This window comes from Euphorbia lathyris, chromosome 4 (genome assembly GCF_963576675.1).
Source record: "Euphorbia lathyris chromosome 4, ddEupLath1.1, whole genome shotgun sequence".
NCBI classification, from domain to species: Eukaryota; Viridiplantae; Streptophyta; class Magnoliopsida; order Malpighiales; family Euphorbiaceae; genus Euphorbia; species Euphorbia lathyris.
Genome location: NC_088913.1, coordinates 69243874 through 69253401, shown reverse-complemented (window position 1 = coordinate 69253401; position 9528 = coordinate 69243874). Strand labels below are relative to the sequence as shown.

Below are 9528 nucleotides of genomic sequence, written 5' to 3'. Positions count from 1 at the left end.
CCGTACACTAGGAACATATCTTTAGTTCTTCTCAAGTACTTAAGAATGTTCTTGACGGCAATCCAATGCTCGTCTCCCGGATTTCCTTGGTAACGACTCGTTACAGATAACGCGAACGCTACGTCAGGTCTAGTGCATAGCATAGCATACATAATCGAACCGATTGCGCTGGCGTACGGGACTACAGCCATGCGTCTTTTGTCATCATCGGTTTTAGGACATTGATGATTGTTTAACTTTACTCCATGTAGCATGGGTAAGTTACCTCGTTTCGATTCAAGCATGCTAAACCGATTTAGCACCTTTTCAATGTATGTAGCCTGTGAAAGACCAAGCAGTCTTCTCGATCTATCTCTGTAGATCTTTATACCAAGTATATAAGCTGCTTCACCAAGGTCTTTCATTGAGAAGTTACCAGATAACCATACTTTTACTGACTGTAGCAGAGCTATGTCATTTCCCATTAGTAATATATCGTCCACATATAATATTAGAAATGCTACAGAGCTCCCACTTGCTTTCTTGTAAATGCAAGCTTCTTCGTAATTTTGTTCGAAACCAAATTGTTTTATGGTTTCGTCAAAACGCTTGTTCCAGCTTCTCGATGCTTGCTTGAGTCCATAAATGGATCTCTGAAGTTTGCAAACTTTGTTTGCATCCTTTGATATGAAACCTTCAGGTTGCATCATATATACATCCTCAAGCAGGTTTCCGTTTAGGAAAGCTGTTTTCACATCCATTTGCCAAATCTCATAATCATAGTGAGCGGCAATAGCAAGCATGATTCTGATTGATTTGGACATAGCCACAGGAGAGAAAGTTTCGTCATAATCAATTCCTTGCTTCTGACGATATCCTTTCGCTACTAACCTAGCTTTGTAGGTGCTAACCTTTCCATCCATGTCTGTCTTATTTTTGAAGATCCATCTGCACCCAATGGGTTTTATCCCTTCGGGTGGATCAACCAAAGTCCACACTTGGTTAGTATACATGGAATCCATTTCAGAATCCATGGACTCAAGGCATGCTTTAGAATCTGGACTAGTAAGAGCCTCTTCGTAGTTTTCGGGTTCGTCGTCTAACACGGGAACCTCATTATCATCTCCCACTAGAAAACCATATCTAACTGGGAGTTCACGAACTCTTTGTGATCTACGAATAGGTGGCGCTGGAGTCTCATCTAATGGGACTACTTCGGGTACCTCAACCGCCTCCGTTGTTTCAGTCGGTGTTTCTTCTTCTTGAACTTCGTCAAGTTCAATCATGCTTCCCTTTTGTGTTTCTTCGAGAAACTCTTTCTCTAAGAAGGTTGCGTGCCTGGATACTATTACTTTCTGATCATCTGGATGATAGAAGTAATATCCCTTAGTTTCTTTAGGGTATCTAATGAAGAAACATTTATCAGATTTCGAATCTAGTTTGTCGAACGCAATGCGTTTGACAAATGCTGAACCACCCCATACTCTCATAAATGAAAACACGGGTTTCCTACCAACGAACAATTCATATGGTGTGGAACTAGCGGATTTAGTTGGTACTCGATTAAGGGTGAAGAGGGCAGTTTCTAAGGCATAGCCCCAGAACGTCTTTGGAAGTAAGGTCATACTCATCATGGATCGTACCATATCTAGTATGGTACGATTTCTCCTCTCGGATACACCATTGTGTTGTGGTGTATAGGGAGGTGTCCATTGTGAGCATATCCCACATTCACTTAGATAATTCAGAAAATCATCTAAAAGATATTCGCCACCTCGATCAGATCGAAGCGTCTTTATTTTCTTTCCTAATTGATTTTCTACTTCATTCTTGAAGCATTTGAATTTCTCAAAAGCTTCTGATTTGTGCTTCATCAAGTAGATGTAACCATATCGGGTATGGTCATCTATGAAGCTTATGAAGAATCTGAATCCTCCTCTTGCTTGGACTGGCATAGGACCGCATACATCTGAATGAATGAGTTCTAGAGTGTCTGGTACACGCTCACCTTTATTGCTAAAGGGTGTCTTTGTCATTTTACCTTTTAAACATGATTCGCATGTTTCCAATGATTCGGGATCGATTGGATCTATAAGCCCATCTGAATGTAGCTTTAGCATGCGTCTCTTGTTTATATGGCCTAAACGACAATGCCACAAGTAAGTTGAATTATCTAGCTTATGTCTTTTGGTATCAATTGCGAAAACAGAAATCTTGTCATCTAACACATAAATCCCATTTTGTGATATTCCTGAAAAATAAAAGATCGAATCTTTATAAAAATCGCAATGTTTGTCTTTTATTGAAACATGAAAACCGTCGTCAACAAGACGGCTAATAGAAATAATGTTACGAGACATTTGTGGAACATACAAACAGTTCCTTAATTCTATTACAAGCCCAGAGGGAAAATTCAAAACATAATCTCCAATTGCGAGGGCGGCAACTCTTGCTCCATTTCCTACTCGCAAGTTTATGCTTTCTTTCTTTAGTTCCTTAGTCTGTTTTAGCTCCTGCATATTTGTACAAATATGAGATCCACATCCGGTATCAAGTACCCAAGATTCAGATTGTGAAACTGTATTTATTTCAATATAAAACATACTAGATGTTGAAGCACCGCCATTTCCCTTCTTGAGGGAGGCTAGGTACTCCTTGCAGTTCCTCTTCCAATGCCCGTCTTTACCACAGAAGTGGCACTCTCATTTGGGCTTCTTCACTTCCTTTCCCTTAGTTTTGTTGGGCACGGCTTTCTTACCTTTCTTGGGATGTTTAGGATTGGGAGAATTCCCTCTCCTCTTCTTTGATCCCTCTATGACAAGAGCCGGTATGGCTTTGTCTTTCTTCATATTGGGCTCAACTGACTTGAGCATATTTGCAAGCTCTTCAAGAGAGGTTTGCAAGTCATTCATCTGATAGTTCATAATGAACTGTGAATAACTCTCTGGGAGGGATTGAAGAATTAAGTCTATGCTTAATTCGTTATCCATCGTAAATCCAATACTAGAAAGTTTGGTAATGTAGCCAATCATCTTGACACAATGTGTCATGACAGATGTGCCCTCTTGCATCCTGCAATGATATAGCAACTTGGATATCTCGTAGCGTTCGCACCTGGTCTGTTTCCCAAACAATTCCTTTAGGTGCATGATGATGGAATAGGCATCCATTTCCTCATGTTGCCTTTGTAATTCCGGTGTCATCGATGCAAGTATGATGCATCCGGCATGATCGTCATCAGCCTTGTGCTTCTGGTAAGCATCAATTTCCTCGATGGGAGCATCATCAGTAGGGATAGGGGGTATCGTTGTATCAAGTACATACCCTATCTTATCGAACTTCAAAACGATTTTGAGGTTGCGATACCAGTCGGTGAAGTTTGAACTGTTCAACTTGTTATCGGTAAGTATAGTTTGCAGATTGGTGTTAGTCATGATTTTAGGATTGTTTTAATTTAAAACTTGAGATGTGAGAAGGAGTAAACGTATATTATTCATTTGCTTTAAAGTATATCAATCTAAAATTATAGGCCTTTTGTTTATTTTAGATTGCTCCCACTATTTTGCCAAATTAATAGCCCTCCATATTAATTCGAAGAATTTCACAAATCCTTTAGTGAGCTAGGATCCTAACTCCTGAGATTTCGCCTTGAGTTTGCTCAACAAGCTAGTCTCATTCGTTAGGTAGATTCATGTAATCAATCACATCTTTAATGTGATTCCTAGGTTATTGGGTTACTAACCACATTAGTAACTAATATGCTATTCACATTAATCCCAACCATATTGCCCATTAGTTTATGACAACATGAGTTTGCTCATCCAATTATCATAATCTAATTTAAGTATTACCCCATATTCATGAAAAGTAATTTTCGATAATTCAGGTGTTACCGTAAGACCCCGAGCTTGAGTTTGCTCAACAACCCAAAGGCCCCCAGTACTGACGGCTGAATTATAATATTAGGGAGGGGCAACCGATTTTAATAACTTGTTTATTTACTTAACTTTTAATGAGGGATTTTATTTTAGGTCTCATAATCTAACTTAGTCTTGATTTGCTTTAGCATACATCAGACACATACATTCACATACATTGGCATTATGGACATATCATCTAAATTATTTCGTCGAGCCAGAGACGGAATAAAAGGGCAAACCTAAGGAAATACTAACTATTACATATTTCTCTTTAGGTCCTCCGTCTTCTCTATGGCGCCTTGAAATTACATATTAATTTCTATACTACTAAAGAAAACTTCAATTGAATTGAAGGGAATTAGATGAGAGGAGAAATTACAATAGATAGTAGAAAGGTAGGACTCGCATGCCCTATTTCAAAATTACCAAAAGACTAAAAGAGGGTCCAAATATATCCATAACTCCAAACATGCATAGACTCAATTAAATAAATTTAATTGGTTGATTACATAACTATTTTATGTAATATTTAGGTTAATCACATTAACTTATTAAATTAACTTTCATCCAATTTTACTTCTAATAGTTTCGTATCTTTATATTAATCCTTAGATTAATATAACTATACAAAACGTCAATTATGCATTTCCAATTATTTTGATTTCAATTCATTTAACATTTTGATTTACAAACTGGTAAAACAAACTTTCAAACAAATTTTCATTCGATAATCAAAACAGAAAACTATCAATTTCTGAAACATATATATTCAAATATATATAAAAACTGATTTTAAACAATTTAAAATTCAAGTGGGTCTCGAGCCGGGCCCGAGGGTGGGCTGCTGCCGATTGGCAGCAGCCCTAGGACGGCTGAACCGCCGCTGCCTTGCGGAAGCGGCGGCCAGGCGCCGCACGCGGCTGCTGCCGCGAGGCAACAGCCGCGCGACAGCGGCCAGTCGCGCCGCGAGGCGTGACTCGAGCTGCTGTCGTAATTTTTTTTTTATAATAATTTTAAATATATATACATCAGTTCTAAAACGGTTTTAAAACGATTTTCAGAAAATAGGAAAAACTACTATAGATTTCCGTTTTATCTTTAGAATTAACAAAACAGATTTTATCAATCTAACTATAAAACTAATAGAATTTGTTATGATGATTATCAACCAAAATAATTAGGAACATACGCATAATCTATTTTAATTAACAATTAATTAAAACTTATTTATCTTTAGAATCAATTAATCAAAACAATTTGTTAATTAATCCTAACTATAAATATTTATTCAATCCTATTGAAAAACTTCTAAATTTTCATATATGAAATAACGGATTTAACCTGGATCTGATACCAATGTTGGAAATTAGGCTAAGGTATAGCAGCGGAAATATAAAATTTAACCTATTTCCATTAACCCTAGGATCCGTTAATCGTTATTTCATATAATGAGGGATAAGAAGAATTACCTTTTGATGATCAATCTACCGTTGTTAATGAAGTGCCCACAACTCTTCTCCGAGTTCCCAAGCACGAAATAAAACACGGGAAGATTAAGTTAGAATCAACCGTTGAATAGCAACCAAAATAGATTGCCTCTAATTAATCAACACAAGATCAAGGATAAAAGAAATAGATGAAATCAATTGATCGGAAGGAAGCCGTAGAAAATCTCGTCCTCGAACTGGGGTCGAAAATTCTCTCTCTTTCTTTAGGGTAGGTTTCGAAAATCACTAGCCTTGGATTAGGGTTGAAGCAATTCGAAAATCACATAGTGGGGGGTATTTACAATCTCTTGTATCTAATCCCTAGTTAGATAGAATTAGGTTACTGAATAGGAATTCAATTCAGAATAGAATTCCTAATTATTATCTCATTATATATCTAACATATTAAGAATAATAACACTTTTAAGGACGAAAAAAATCGTCCCCAAAAACATAAAAATTTGTCCCCTATACTTTTGAGGACTATTTTTCCGTCCCCAAATTTCGTCCTTGTTTCCTCCGTACCCGATTCTATAGGGGACAAAAAAACAAATGTCGTTCCCATTTAAAGGGACAACTGTCGTCCCTATTTAGAGGGACGACTTTCGTCCCTATTTAGAGGGACGATTGTCGTGCCCATTCTTAGGGACGACTGTCGTCCCAATTCAGAGAGACGACTGTCGTCCCAATTCAGAGAGACGACTATCGTCCCCGTTGATAGGAATGATTGTCGTCCCCGTTCATAAAGACAATACTTCGTCCCCGTTCATAATTTCGTCCATGTTCCTAGGTACGACTATCGTCTCCATATAATGGTGACAAATTTTTTGTCCTTATAATAACAGAAGACAATCGTCCCCAAAAAATAATATACTAATTATTAATTAAACCCAATAAATTATCGATTTTAAACCAGTAATTTACCTGTTCATTTTTCAATGACAATCCATGAACTCAAATGTAAACATAGTTATGAACATAACAAATTTATTATCTAATGGTAATATTCAACAACAAAAAATATTAGAAAAGGAATTGAACAAAGTTCATTGAGACTGTTCTTCTCAAATAACATCAGTTTGGTATGTCCTACAATAAATTCTACGACAAATGACTCCTTAGCATTAAACTTTTCATTTTGCTGAAGTCCTTGTTAATCTGCAAATGCACAAAGAAAAAAATTCTCAACTGATTGTATTCATCAAAGCATAATGATAAATATAACAGCAAAATTAACTAGATATATTGAAGAGTTGCAGTTATCAAACACACTTAAAGTAAATAAGTGTTTAAACTATTTAATTAAGCGATTTTTGGGTTATCAAACGGGGCCTTAAGCACATACGGGTCAATCAGAAAACTTCATTGAATCAATATATGGAGCATTAATCTTTAGAGTAAATAAAATACACAGAAAATCAATTAAACACCCATACACATTGGAACACCCTCATAATAAATTCAAATTAGTTATTGTTCTGGTTTATATATGTCTAAATATTGAATACTTAACCTTTTTCTTGTTTCCTCCCAACAACAAAATTCAATTATAGTTTTTTCTTCTTAAAAAAACAGTAGTTTTAATTCGTAGAAGATGTTATTAGTATTGCAAGATTTGCTGGAAAACAGTAATTACTCTGTCAAAATAATGATCTGTATTTATTAGAACCAATTAATAAGGCTATCTAGCGAGGCCGTTTACAAGTTTCTTGCATTATATCATGACCATGTCCACAATAATAAGGCTATATTAATTTCAAAGCACAAAACAAAATTAATTAATAGATAGGAAAATATTAATTTCAAGTTGTTGCTTCATATCACTGAAAACCTCTACCTACTCTGATTCATGTGGATTAACATCAACATCATGGTTCTCGTCTATCTAACTATTAATAGGCTTCTGCTTTTGAAGAAGAGGAATAACAAAAGTAAGACTATGAGTAAATTCACTGTTTTTCCGGGTACAATCTTTCCCACATATATCAATTTTTTGAGCAAAGGAAATCAGATAAGCAAAACAAAATGATCAACTAGAAAAGCAGATTTTGATATTTGAACATCTCAAGTTGAGCCACAAACATGTAATTTAACTAAACTGTGGGTTTAAGTACATTCATACAACTAAAACCTTCCAATTAATAAGGAGGGGCAATGGATGAATTAGATGCAACTAAATTTTACAAAACAGAAAACTATTTTGTAATTGAAGTATAATTAGAGATGGCTGATTTGTTACCAGTAGAAATCCTCTGTTGCAGTAGTTGATTAATTCAGATGGTCTCAATCCTAGGAAGCTCTAACAGACAGATTACAAATACATCAGGTAGCGGTTCCTGCTATACCTGCTTCTTGTGGTGGTTGTATTTGATCTCACTGAAATGCCTAACTTGTTGTTCCCATGGCAAGGAATTCAACTACTCTGTTGTGAGGTTTAGAACTTGCTGTTAGTCAACACATTAAGGGTCATCCTGATATTCACAGAACAGAACAACTATCAAGAAAAGAGACCGATCATAAAATCACAAGCATCAAAAATTGGAAAAATAAGGAATTTGCAAAAACAACCTGATCTGTTATACGGAAGCTTCCGAACAGGCTCGCCATCTCCAATATCAACATCAAATACTGAGTAGCAAAATATAACTATTTAAATTCATGTATATGAGTCCAAATCTGACTGTACTTGCAGAAAAAAATTCAAAGTCACTATACAAACCATATTCATATTTAGTTCCATCAAGAACAGGCCACTTCATGCCATCACCAGGTCCATCAATAACTTCACCAATCTAAATATGGAAGAAAATTAACCATGAAATTTAGTAGTGTTACAAAGAAGAAAAATAATTCAACAAAGGATGAAGGCAAAATGAGCAGGAAGACAAAGCTAAATCAGATGATCACCTATATTCCAAATCTTCAAACTTAAATTCTATAGACACGATCTATATCATATTTTTGAGAAGTTCAGTTTTTTAGGATTTGGATTGATTTGATAATAGAATGTGTTAGAACAATATCCTAGTGCAATATTAATGGTGAAGTTTATGGATATCTCAAGCCAAAAAAGAGGTATTTGACATCCTGTGTAATGATGATCTTAACACCAGATAAAAGAATTTATTTTTCACATACAAGATGACCCGAGTCACTGGATAACTAGACAAAGGTGCATGAAAATACTATAGAAAATTTATTAATATTAATTTGACTCCTAACAACAATTTAAATTCATGGCTCAAAGGATGCACAAAGTATCATTCCTTGTAAAACAACAAATATATACACATCTTTGAAGGATGAGACAGTAGTAACTATTTTCATCAGTTCAAGGCAGAGAACTCACCAGATAAGAAGCACACTACTTCGCGATGCCTTCTGTGATTCCCTGAAAGGGCATAATCCCCAACAAAACCAAACCATTGATATCTATTTTTCTTAATGGAGCCTGCATCTTAGACAAAATAAAGGGCTCAAACGTGTTTACATGAGATGCTTTAATTGCTAAATTTAGGGTAACCTAAAGGAAGAAGAAGACTTACCTTATTGGCTTTCTGTAATGTTTTTCTGTCAAAGGAAAATATGACACCGCCTATGGCTCTCCCTCCCTGTGTCGTTTGTTCGACTATTTGCTTCCATCCTATTAACAAACCCTAGTTCTCAGTCGTGTTTTGAATCTCCAAATTGAATTTCAATCTGCTTGAATTTCGATTCAGAAGGATTATTCGAGCTTGGGGTGGTGCACATCATTAGGGGGTGGAACTTGGGGGCGCAAGCTAGGGTGCCGATGGCTCCGCCGCTGGCAGGGATGAACCACAGTAGCATTTGGGAGAGAGATTGAGGGAGATAGGAGAAGAAATCGTGAGAGAGAGAATAGAATAAGCCGTTAGACTTAATAAATATTTGCCTCCGTGGTAATTTGGTCCCCTATAGTTAATATATTTACCTATAAAACATAACTAATTTCTCTTAATTGAATTTTGTCCCCTTTTACGAATTAAAAAATAATTAGGGACAATTAATATAGTTGTCTTCCATGTTAATTTCAAAATTATAATTGAAGACAAAAATTATACATTGTCCCTAATCATTTGTACCTATAAGTCAATTTTTTTTGTAGTGTAACTTATTTATCTTTT

At 35.8% G+C, this 9528-nt stretch overlaps 1 long non-coding RNA gene across 4 annotated transcripts; it reads right to left on the bottom strand.

The window, feature by feature from the left end:
* Positions 1-6369: 6369 nt before the first annotated feature.
* LOC136226650 (uncharacterized) lies at positions 6370-9280 on the bottom strand. Of its 4 annotated transcripts, XR_010687808.1 has the most exons (6): positions 8932-9280; positions 8736-8837; positions 8106-8178; positions 7955-8014; positions 7626-7857; positions 6370-6544 (listed from the first exon to the last, which is right to left on the bottom strand). It is a non-coding gene; the product is annotated as an uncharacterized lncRNA (long non-coding RNA). The 4 variants fall into 4 exon arrangements; XR_010687809.1 differs by having other exon boundaries at positions 7626-8014; positions 8736-8843; XR_010687810.1 differs by having other exon boundaries at positions 7732-8014.
* Positions 9281-9528: the final 248 nt, after the last annotated feature.